Raw genomic sequence first — 9,357 nt, forward strand, 5'->3', positions numbered from 1 at the left:
ATAAACTAAAAATAGATACAATGTTGGCAGTCTTCAAAGTGGAAAAGTCACCTGGTCCGGATGAGATCAATCCTAGGTTGCTGAGGGAAGTAAGGGTGGAAATTGCGGAGGCCCTGGCCAGAATCTTTCAATCTTCCTTAGACATGGGAGTGGCGAGAGAGGGCTGGATGATTGCATATGTTACACCTCTGTTCAAAAAAGGGGAGAGGAATAAACCCGGCAATTATAGGCCAATCAACCTAATGTCGGTGGTGGGGAACTTTGAGACATTAATCCGGGACAAAATTAATTAGCACTTGGAAAAATATGGGTTAATAAATGAAAACCAGCACATTTTTTTTAAAGGCAAACCATGTTTGATTAAATTTGATGAAGTAACGGATAGGGTGGATGAGGGTAATGCGGTGTATGGACTTTAAAAAAGAGTTTGGTAAAGTATCACATAATAGACTTGTTCGCAAAATTGAAGCCCATTGGATTAAAGTGGATATTAAGAAACAGAAAGCAGAGAGTAGCGGTGAACGGTTGTTTTTTTAGACTGGAGAGAAGTGTGCAATGGTGTCCCCCAGGAGTTGGTGTTCGGAGCACTGCTCTTTTTGATACATATTAATGACGTGAACTTGGGTCAACAAGATATAATTTTAAAGTTTGCAGACGACATGAAACTCGGAAAGATAGTAAACAGTGAGGAGGATAGTAACTGACTTCAGGAAAACATAGACTGGTGAAATGGGCAGTCACGTGGCAGATGAAATTTAATGCAGAGAAGTGTGAAGTGATTCATTTTGCTAGGAAGAATGAGAAGAGTCAATATAAACTATAAATGGTACCATCTTAAAGGGGTGCAGGAACAGAGAGACCCGAGGGTGCACGTGTACAAATCTTTGAAGGTGGCGGGACAAGTTGAGAAGCATGTTTTTAAAAAAAAAAAAAAAAAAAAAAAAAAAATATGGGATGCTTGGCTTTATAAATAGATGCACAGAGTACAAAAGCAAGCAAGTTATGCTAAACCTTTATGAAACACTAGTTAGGCCCCAGCTGGAGTATTGTAGCCAGTTCTGGGCACCACTCTTGAGGAAGGATGTCAAGGCCTTAGAGGGTGCAGAGTAGATTTACTAGAATGGTACCAGGGATGAAAGACTTAAATTACACGGGGAAACGAGACAAACTGGGGTTGTTCGCCTTAGAGCAGAGAAGGTTAAGGGGAGATTTGATAGAGGTGCTCAAAGTCTTGGAAGAGTTTTGAAAGAGTAGATAAGGAGAAACTGTTTGCAGTGGCAGATGGTTTGGTAACCAGAGGACAGAGATTTAAGCTGATTGGCAAAAGAACCAGAGGCGACATGAGGAAATAAAATTTTACGTAGAAAGTTGTTGTGATCTGAAATGCAGCGCCTGAAAGGGTAATGGAAGCAGATTCAACAATAACTTTCAAAAGGGAATTGCTAAGTACTTGAAAGGGAAAAATTTGCCAGACTATTGGGAAAGAGCAGGGAAGTGGGACTAATTGGATGGCTTTCAAAGATGGGCTTAACAACCTCCTTCTGTGCTGTATCATTCTCTGATTCTATGAACAGCAAGATTTGGTCACTTTTTGGACTGCTGTTCTGCAGTATTGTAGAACTTTTGTTTGGCCGAGACTTGTATCTGACTGGCATGATGTAAAGATAATCCTATAAAGGGGTGTGTGTGTGAATACCAATGCAGAGACACGTGGTTATTTACTGTAAAGAATAAAAAATTAATATATGGAATGCTGTGGACTTGAATGCTTCAAAAAATTTGATTCTGGTGTTTACATGGCTGACTTCCATGTCTTTGTACTAAATCCCTACATGTGCATCTCACTTCTAAGAATAGATTCTTTCTCACTGAAAACAGCTGAAAGCATCCATCAAACTTCCTCCAATGCGGCTAGACATCTTTTAAAATGCTTTCTGCAGTCTTTTTTTTAGAGCCAGTTACATTGTGCTTTCTACATTGTGTACCCAAGTGGCACTTTAGAAAATGTCGAGAATTGTTCATGTTCTGCTTAAAAAAGCAAGGAACAAAGGAATTTTGCTATTTTAATTGCTTTAAATTTTTATTAGTATAGGTCTGTATAAATCTCATACTTCTGTAGCTTCTTAAAACTATTTTCTTCAATATTTATTGAATTTTGTTTCTATAATTCAGGTTCTGAACTCTAAACAGACCCATGTACTAAGACTTTGGTGAAATAACTTGTGCTTATTTTTAAATAAGTTAATACTTAGGAATTCATTGCTAATACTTTAAGCGTAACAGCAAAATTTCATGGCCCAGATTTTTGTTTTAATGTGAGTACAGCAATTTTCATGTTTAAAGAAACTAATTTTGTTAATGTTAAAGTAGCATTTTTGTATCTTTCCAAAAATGTAGAAATTTAATAGATTGCTTGATTTAAATTTAGCTGAAAAACAACCTTGTGATGTCTATAATGACACTGATGGCTAGTACAAAAGGGTTACTCGGTCATCGAGTCCATCACATTTGCGCAGCACCAGCTAAATTCGACATTATTGTGTCTGTCAACGTTTCACCAGTGGTAAATTGACACTGATGCAATTACAAATGACAATTGTTGATTTATTATTTTCCAAAATGCTGTCAAATACCGATGAGCAGTTTTGCATAGAATAGATACGTGGCATACTCTTATAATTTAGTCGTGACTGTACAGCCATGTAAATGTTCACAATTAAACTTGGTGAAACTCCCGAGTAGCCTAATTACCTTTTGTAAACAGATAATTATATAGAATTGCCACAGGAAAAGATCATGAATAGATCACAGTTTTTGATATAGGAGGAGGCCGCGGTGACGGGGTGGGCGGAGCGGCTGAAGGACATTGTGTTCCCGCTGCCATTAGATGCCATTCAATTGACTTTTTCAGAACACGGTGCTGGAGAATAGCTGCCGTGTCTCTGTGAGCTCCCAGAACTTTATTGTGGGAGTGATTGGGGAGTAAGCATTCCATTGTACTAGTTACATATGGCAAATAAAATATCTTGAATCTTAATTTTGGCTTGTAGGGAAGAATTACAGCCCATGATAACTTTCAAGCCTCAGTCATTCCTTTTATAAGAGAGTTTACAAGGAAGCATGAATATTTTTCCCCATGGTGGGGGGCGTGCAGGAATTTCAGGCAGAATCATGCCGTGATTGTGACCTATTTAAACTGCCCGTTAAATTCTGATGATGGAGCTATGGATGGATCTTCAGCATCAGTTTCTGCACCAAGGGGCATGTCTCGGGTAGTCGCAGGCTACTCCAGGAAATGTTGTCCTTTGCACCCTCCTTGGACCCAAGCAGACTTCAGGTCAGCTCATTGAGACCTGTAAAAAGTCCCCAAAGCTTTACTTGGGAAAAGTAATTGATCCTGGAAGGGATTTATTATATTCCCAAAGAGGCATGTTTTTTCCATTGGAAGCAGAAGATCTGGATAGGAGTCTTTAGGGCCTCCCCTTCCCCCATTGGAGCAGCATGGCGCTACTGTAATCTTCACACTGGCAGTTGGGTGGGTGCCGCTGATGCGCCAACACCAGCCAATCAAGTGATGAGGTCCTTGGGTTGGGTCTCCTGCTTAGTGCTAAGGTGAACAGGGTTGCACTCTGCTGCACTGGTGCCGGCAGAGTGGGCCCCTCAAGAATTTTGGGGACCAACAACTTGCATTTAATTCATGAATTTAACATTGCATAACATCCCACGGTGTTTCACAGGTAATGGTCAAGTCAAGCAAGAATAAACGAGGCAGTGGTAGTGATGGAGGTAGTTTTAAATCAGACTTTTGAAGGTGGTAGGACGTACAGCAAAGTGGATGGATTTAGGGAAAGAATGTGAGGGCAAGATGCTTGAAGGCCCTGCCAGTAGACCAGAGTTGGAAGAAGGGAAGCAAGCTGTCAGTGGGAATGCAAGACTGGAAGATGTTGCAGAAGTGGTGTAGAACAAGGCTATTGTAGATGAGACAAGGGGGTTTTGAAATGCTATGTACTGGGGGCTGGGGTACAAAGAGCCAATGGAGCTGGTCAAGGCAAGTGATAGGTGAGTGGGACTTTTATGTAAGGTGGTTTGCATGTATTGGAGGTAAGTGTGGGCTGAATTTGGTATTTCGGAGATAGAAATAGGTAGCCTTTTTCTTTTTAAGGCCTTGCAATAATGAGATTTCATTGTATGCTGAAAGTAATTAAGATGCATGAAGTTTATTACAATTTAAAAGCTTATCTCATATTGTTGTGGCCACATCGATAATTGCAGATCAGGGATGGCTTGCACCATTTCCAGAGAGAACAGATAGGCAGCTGCCAGTCTGCGAAGATGTGAGCAAGAGCATCATGAGTTGACTGCCTCTCCAATTTTCCCTTTGATCCTGTGAGGAGGCATTTTGCCTCTGCCTAGGCCTTTCTTTATGGGCTCAGCTGAGGTTGGCTTCTCGCAGTGTAGCGAATTGAGTGTGAACCCATAGTTTGCAGTGTTGACATACTGGCATTCATTTGAATCCCAACCCATTAAAAGAACTGATTCACAAAATTCTAATTGTGCAGAAACCCACATTTGTGGTGTCTTTTAATTTTCTGAAATATCATTTACTTTTTCTTGAACATTTACAGGTTTTTTTTTTCCCCCCATTGAACGACAAGCTGCTGCCATGGATTTATTTGTGCTACTGAATTTAGAATACATGGACTTCATTTGTAAGGATGGCAAATCAAGAGAGAGGACCTAACCGAAGCCTATTAAAACATTTTGTTGAATTCCTTTCACTCCATTTCTGTTGGCCATCGTTTAAAAGTTGAGTTGTGTTGTCTTTTAACTTGATGTTTTGTCTGTATGCATGTCATTTTCAGTATAATACTAGCAAGTGGTTTGCTCTTAAATATAAGCACAATGTGCTGTACACTGCAAAACCACAGAGTACATTTTGTAGTCACTTTGAGAACAGACTCGAGTCTGCTGCAGACTGCCTACAACCTTCTGTCTTCACCTTTATGGCAACGAAGATATTTGTATATTATGTATACACTAGTATAGTGATTGTGTGTAATTAAAATCAGCCGTTGTTTAGTTTACTGATTAAAACTATCCCGTGCAGCATCTTGTGTTTATTTCATGATGATTTTAAAACAAATTGCAAGAATTGTCCTCAAAAGATGAAATTAGGTTTAAATTGTACAACTACAGGAGATTTCTATTTCCATGAATACCTATGTTTGGTCATAAATTTTCGAAATTGCATTTGAATTTTTTATCTGCTGTATTCTACCAGTGTAATCTTTTTCTAAATAAATGGATAGTTTTCTCAGTCGGTCATATGTTGTAGTGAGGGTTTTGCTCATTCTTTGGGTATTGTGTTTATGAATTTAAAGTTACTACTTTTACTATTGGCACCTTCAGAGAAGATGGACATAAAATGCAAACTGCCCAGACTGCTTCAAAGTTTCACTTTTTAAAAAAAAAAAAAAAAAAAAATATAAGTTTAGGCATACTGTCAAAATAGTTGTAATAAATGGAATGTCCGCTTTATTTATAGACCTGAAAGAACCGTGCATTTTTGTTTTTGGAAGGCTCTTGTATGCCAATAAGAATCTGTCAGTATAAAAATAGCCTTCAGGCACTTTTTATATTACCTAATTGTTTCTTTCCAATCTAGGGAGAACAACTTCCATGCATAGTTCTCCACATTTTGCTTGGCCGGGTGCTGGTTGCACAGAGTTCCATTGTGTGATGTGGAGACTGTTTTAGTGGAAATGTAAGGGACTGGATTCTGTTGTTCAATTCACTGAAACTGGCTTGTACAATTCAACAGTACATTTGAAGACCCAGTTTCATGAGTTTACGATGCCATCTGTACCCTGAGTGTATGGGTATTTATACTCTTAGATGATAGTTAAAGAGAGACTTGTGCAGCTCCCATTGACTGCTTCTGTAATATAAAACCATGTTTTAACATGTTCAACAAACGTGTTACCTTGGGCTCAATTCCAGTTAGCTACCAGTGCTTTTTAGTGTAGGCCCGTCACTTCTGGGTCAGCTTTCTGCTTTCTCAGCATGTTTATGTTGAGCCATAGGATTGAATGTAACAGTAAGCTTTGAAATAATCTGCTATATTGGATGTTCAAGAGTTTTAGGTGTCACGTTCTCTTCCCTGTAGGACATCAGTGAACCAGTTGGGTTTTATGACCTGGCAACTTCTGTGATGATCATCTGGTGCTAGCCCAAAGATCACTAGCTATTACAATTTACCATGTTGAGATTTGAACTCACGACCTTCTTGTTGTTCATCGAATACCATAACCACTAAGCTACCATGCCCACTTAAAAATATTGGTTCGGATTTTATGGTCAGCAGCAAACGAATGGCACCAGCCATTTGTTACACTTGCACAGCGGAAGGAGCGCACGTCAACCCAAGCACCCCACCCACCCGCCCCTTCAACCACCGTCTGCCCCACCTGTGACAGAGACTGTCGGTCCTGCATTGGACTGATCAGTCATCTGAGAACTCATTTTTAGTGTGGAAGCAAGTCATCCTCGGTTCTGAGGGACTGCCTCAGAAGGAGAAGGACTTGTCCGTAGACTTTCTGTGCGCTTTTGCACTGGAAGTTCAAATCGGCCGACCATCCAAAAAGTGGTCTACAGAGCATCTGTGATCAGGGCAAGCAACTGTGTATCCTTAACCAATCAAATTGAAGAATTGTTAATGAGCAGCGCAGAGTCCAAACCAGGGAGTGTAAGTTAGAATATTGAATTCAATGTCCAATCCGGTACAAAAAAACATGAGAGGGGAAGAAAGATTTTGATAAGGGAAAGAGATAAGAGACAAACAAAAAGTTAATTAAAAAAAAAAAAACTCCAACAATAATTAAAAGCTGAAGGAATGAGACTCCACACTTGTAAATTTAATGCAGAGGTGTTGTTCGGCAATAATTAAGACTTCTCACACTGTTAAAAGGGTACTTACACTGGACATGCCCTAACTTTTTCTGACGAGTTTAGTTCATATCGGAGGTAAGTATAGCAACTTCACGTAAAATTTTATTTCCTCATGTTGCCTCTGGTTCTTTTGCCAATCAGCTTAAATCTCTGTCCTCTGGTTACCAAACCATCGGCCACTGCAAACAGTTTCTCCTTATCTACACTTTCAAAACTCTTCCAAGATTTTGAGCACCTCTATCAAATCTTCACTTAACCTTCTCTGCTCTAAGGCGAACAACCCCAGTTTATCTCATTTCTCCGTGTAATTTAAGTCTTTCATTCCTGGTACCATTCTAGCAAATCTACTCTGCACCCTCTCTAAGGCCTTGACATCCTTCCTCAAATGTAATGCCCAGAATTGGCCACAATACTCCAACTGGGGCTTAACTAGTGTTTCATAAAGGTTTAGCATAACTTGCTTGCTTTTGTACTCTGTGCATCTATAAAGCCAAACATCCCATATTTTTTTTCAACGTGCTTCTCAACTTGTCCCGCCACCTTCAAAGATTTGTGCACGTACACCCTCAGGTCTCTCAGTTCCTGCACCCCTTTAAAATGGTACCATTTATAGTTTATATTGACTCCTCTCATTCTTCCTAGCAAAATGAATCACTTCACACTTCTCTGCATTAAATTTCATCTGCCATGTGTCTGCCCATTTCACCAGTCTGTCTTCCTGAAGTCAGTTACTATCCTCCTCACTGTTTACTATTTTTCCAAGTTTCATGTCATCTGCAAACTTTAAAATAATGCCCTGTATACCCAAGTTCACGTCATTAATATGTATCAAAAAGAGCAGTGCTCCCAACACCAACTGCTGGGGGACACCACTGCACACTTCTCTCCAGTCTAAAAAACAACCGTTCACTGCTATTCTCTGCTTTCTGTTCCTTAGTCAATTTCATATCCACTGAGCAGAGTTCAGCACATGCATCAATGCATGAAGCTATGTTGTACCTCAGTGATGGTTAGAATGTGGTCACTCCGTATATTGAGGGCATGCCAACTGCCCATTGTGGTCGATAATTACCAGCCTTAATTTCAGTAGCTGCAGAATAACTAGCCTTAAAGTAGCAGGATCAGATGGAATGCATCCAAGAGTACATCTCTTTGGATATTATCTATTTTACACTCCAAACATTTTTAAACATGCAAGGGTTGTAAACATTACTGTTAATTATGGATGTTAATGTCAACATGTATAGTAGGAAAATACTGGGGTCTATTGCAAAGAAAGCAATTTGTTTACACTTGTAATGATTAGACAATTCCAAAGCAAAATGTGTTGATGTAAGGCAGGTAATGCTTCACAAATTGTAGCTCAAGTGGAAGTTAATAGAGGGCATAATTAATTGTGTAAAATAGGCAACCAATGGTAACTATAAATGATATTAATTGGGCAGGTGTTTACTTCAGGATTTACTCCTTCGACCTATGCTATACATAATAACTTAACTAAACAGATGCATACTATAATGACGTAAAATAGTAAATACATATCTACCAACTACAAAAAAATTGTTCATTTTGTGACATGTCTTGGTCTGTTGTAACCGCGAGACTGTAACTTTGCTGTTAGGAGCAAGGAATAGTGGGGGAGCAGGACATGAAGTTCTTAAATTATGGCCAACAGAGTGGATGGAGGTAATAGGAAATGGGGAAGCAAGTGTTAGGGTGGCAGGAGCAAAGAAAAAGTTGGTGGCATAAGCTCAAATATTTTTAAGTTATGGATGATTGAGGAATAGGAAGCGAAATGAATTAAGCAGTGTGTAAGTGGTGGAGGAGCGAGCTGGAGAAGTGGGAAATGAAGGAGGAGGTAATGGAGAGGCCCTGAAGAAAAGCCAGTGACCTATAGAAGGGGGAAACCTTGGTGTCCTGTTCAACCCTGCACTCAGCTTCTGACCCCATCACAAAGACCACCTCTGTGACATAGTCTATCTTTGCCCCTAACTCAGGCCATCTGCTGCTGAAACCTTCATCCGTGCCTTTATTGCCTCCAGTCTTGATTACTGTAATGTTATTCTAGCCGGGCTCACATCCTCCATTTATATAACACCTTTAACGAACACAAACGTTCCAAGGTGCTTCACAGACGCAATAACAAACTTCAGTTCATCCAAAACTCTTGTCTGCTATATCCTATTGCGCACTTGCATCACATCTGTCCTTGCTGACTTACATTGGCCCCCAGTGCTTCAAATTTAAAATTCTCTTGTGTTTAAATGCTTCCATGGCTTTGCCTTTTTCTATCTCTAACTTCCTACATCCACTTCCCCAAAGCACTCCATTGGGTCAGCCATGGCTCTGTGGTAGCACATTTGCCCGAGTCAGAAGGTCTTTAGATCAAACCCCATTCCAGGACTTGAG

General features: G+C 39.9%; 1 protein-coding gene across 3 annotated transcripts in view; it reads left to right on the forward strand.

Annotated features, from left to right (window-relative positions):
• Positions 1 to 5,325, forward strand: part of thoc2 (THO complex 2) — a 156,111-nt gene extending 150,786 nt beyond the window's left edge. For 2 of the 3 annotated variants that reach the window (XM_085999429.1, XM_085999447.1), the window contains one exon: positions 4,626 to 5,325. The gene's annotated coding sequence lies outside the window, so the exon portion shown is untranslated. The remainder of the gene's footprint in view (positions 1 to 4,625) is intronic. The other variant, XM_085999438.1, reaches the window with a different exon arrangement.
• Positions 5,326 to 9,357: the final 4,032 nt, after the last annotated feature.

This window comes from Somniosus microcephalus, chromosome 1 (assembly GCF_052327205.1).
Source record: "Somniosus microcephalus isolate GS21.2 chromosome 1, FLI_Smic_1.0, whole genome shotgun sequence".
Lineage (NCBI taxonomy): Eukaryota > Metazoa > Chordata > Chondrichthyes > Squaliformes > Somniosidae > Somniosus > Somniosus microcephalus.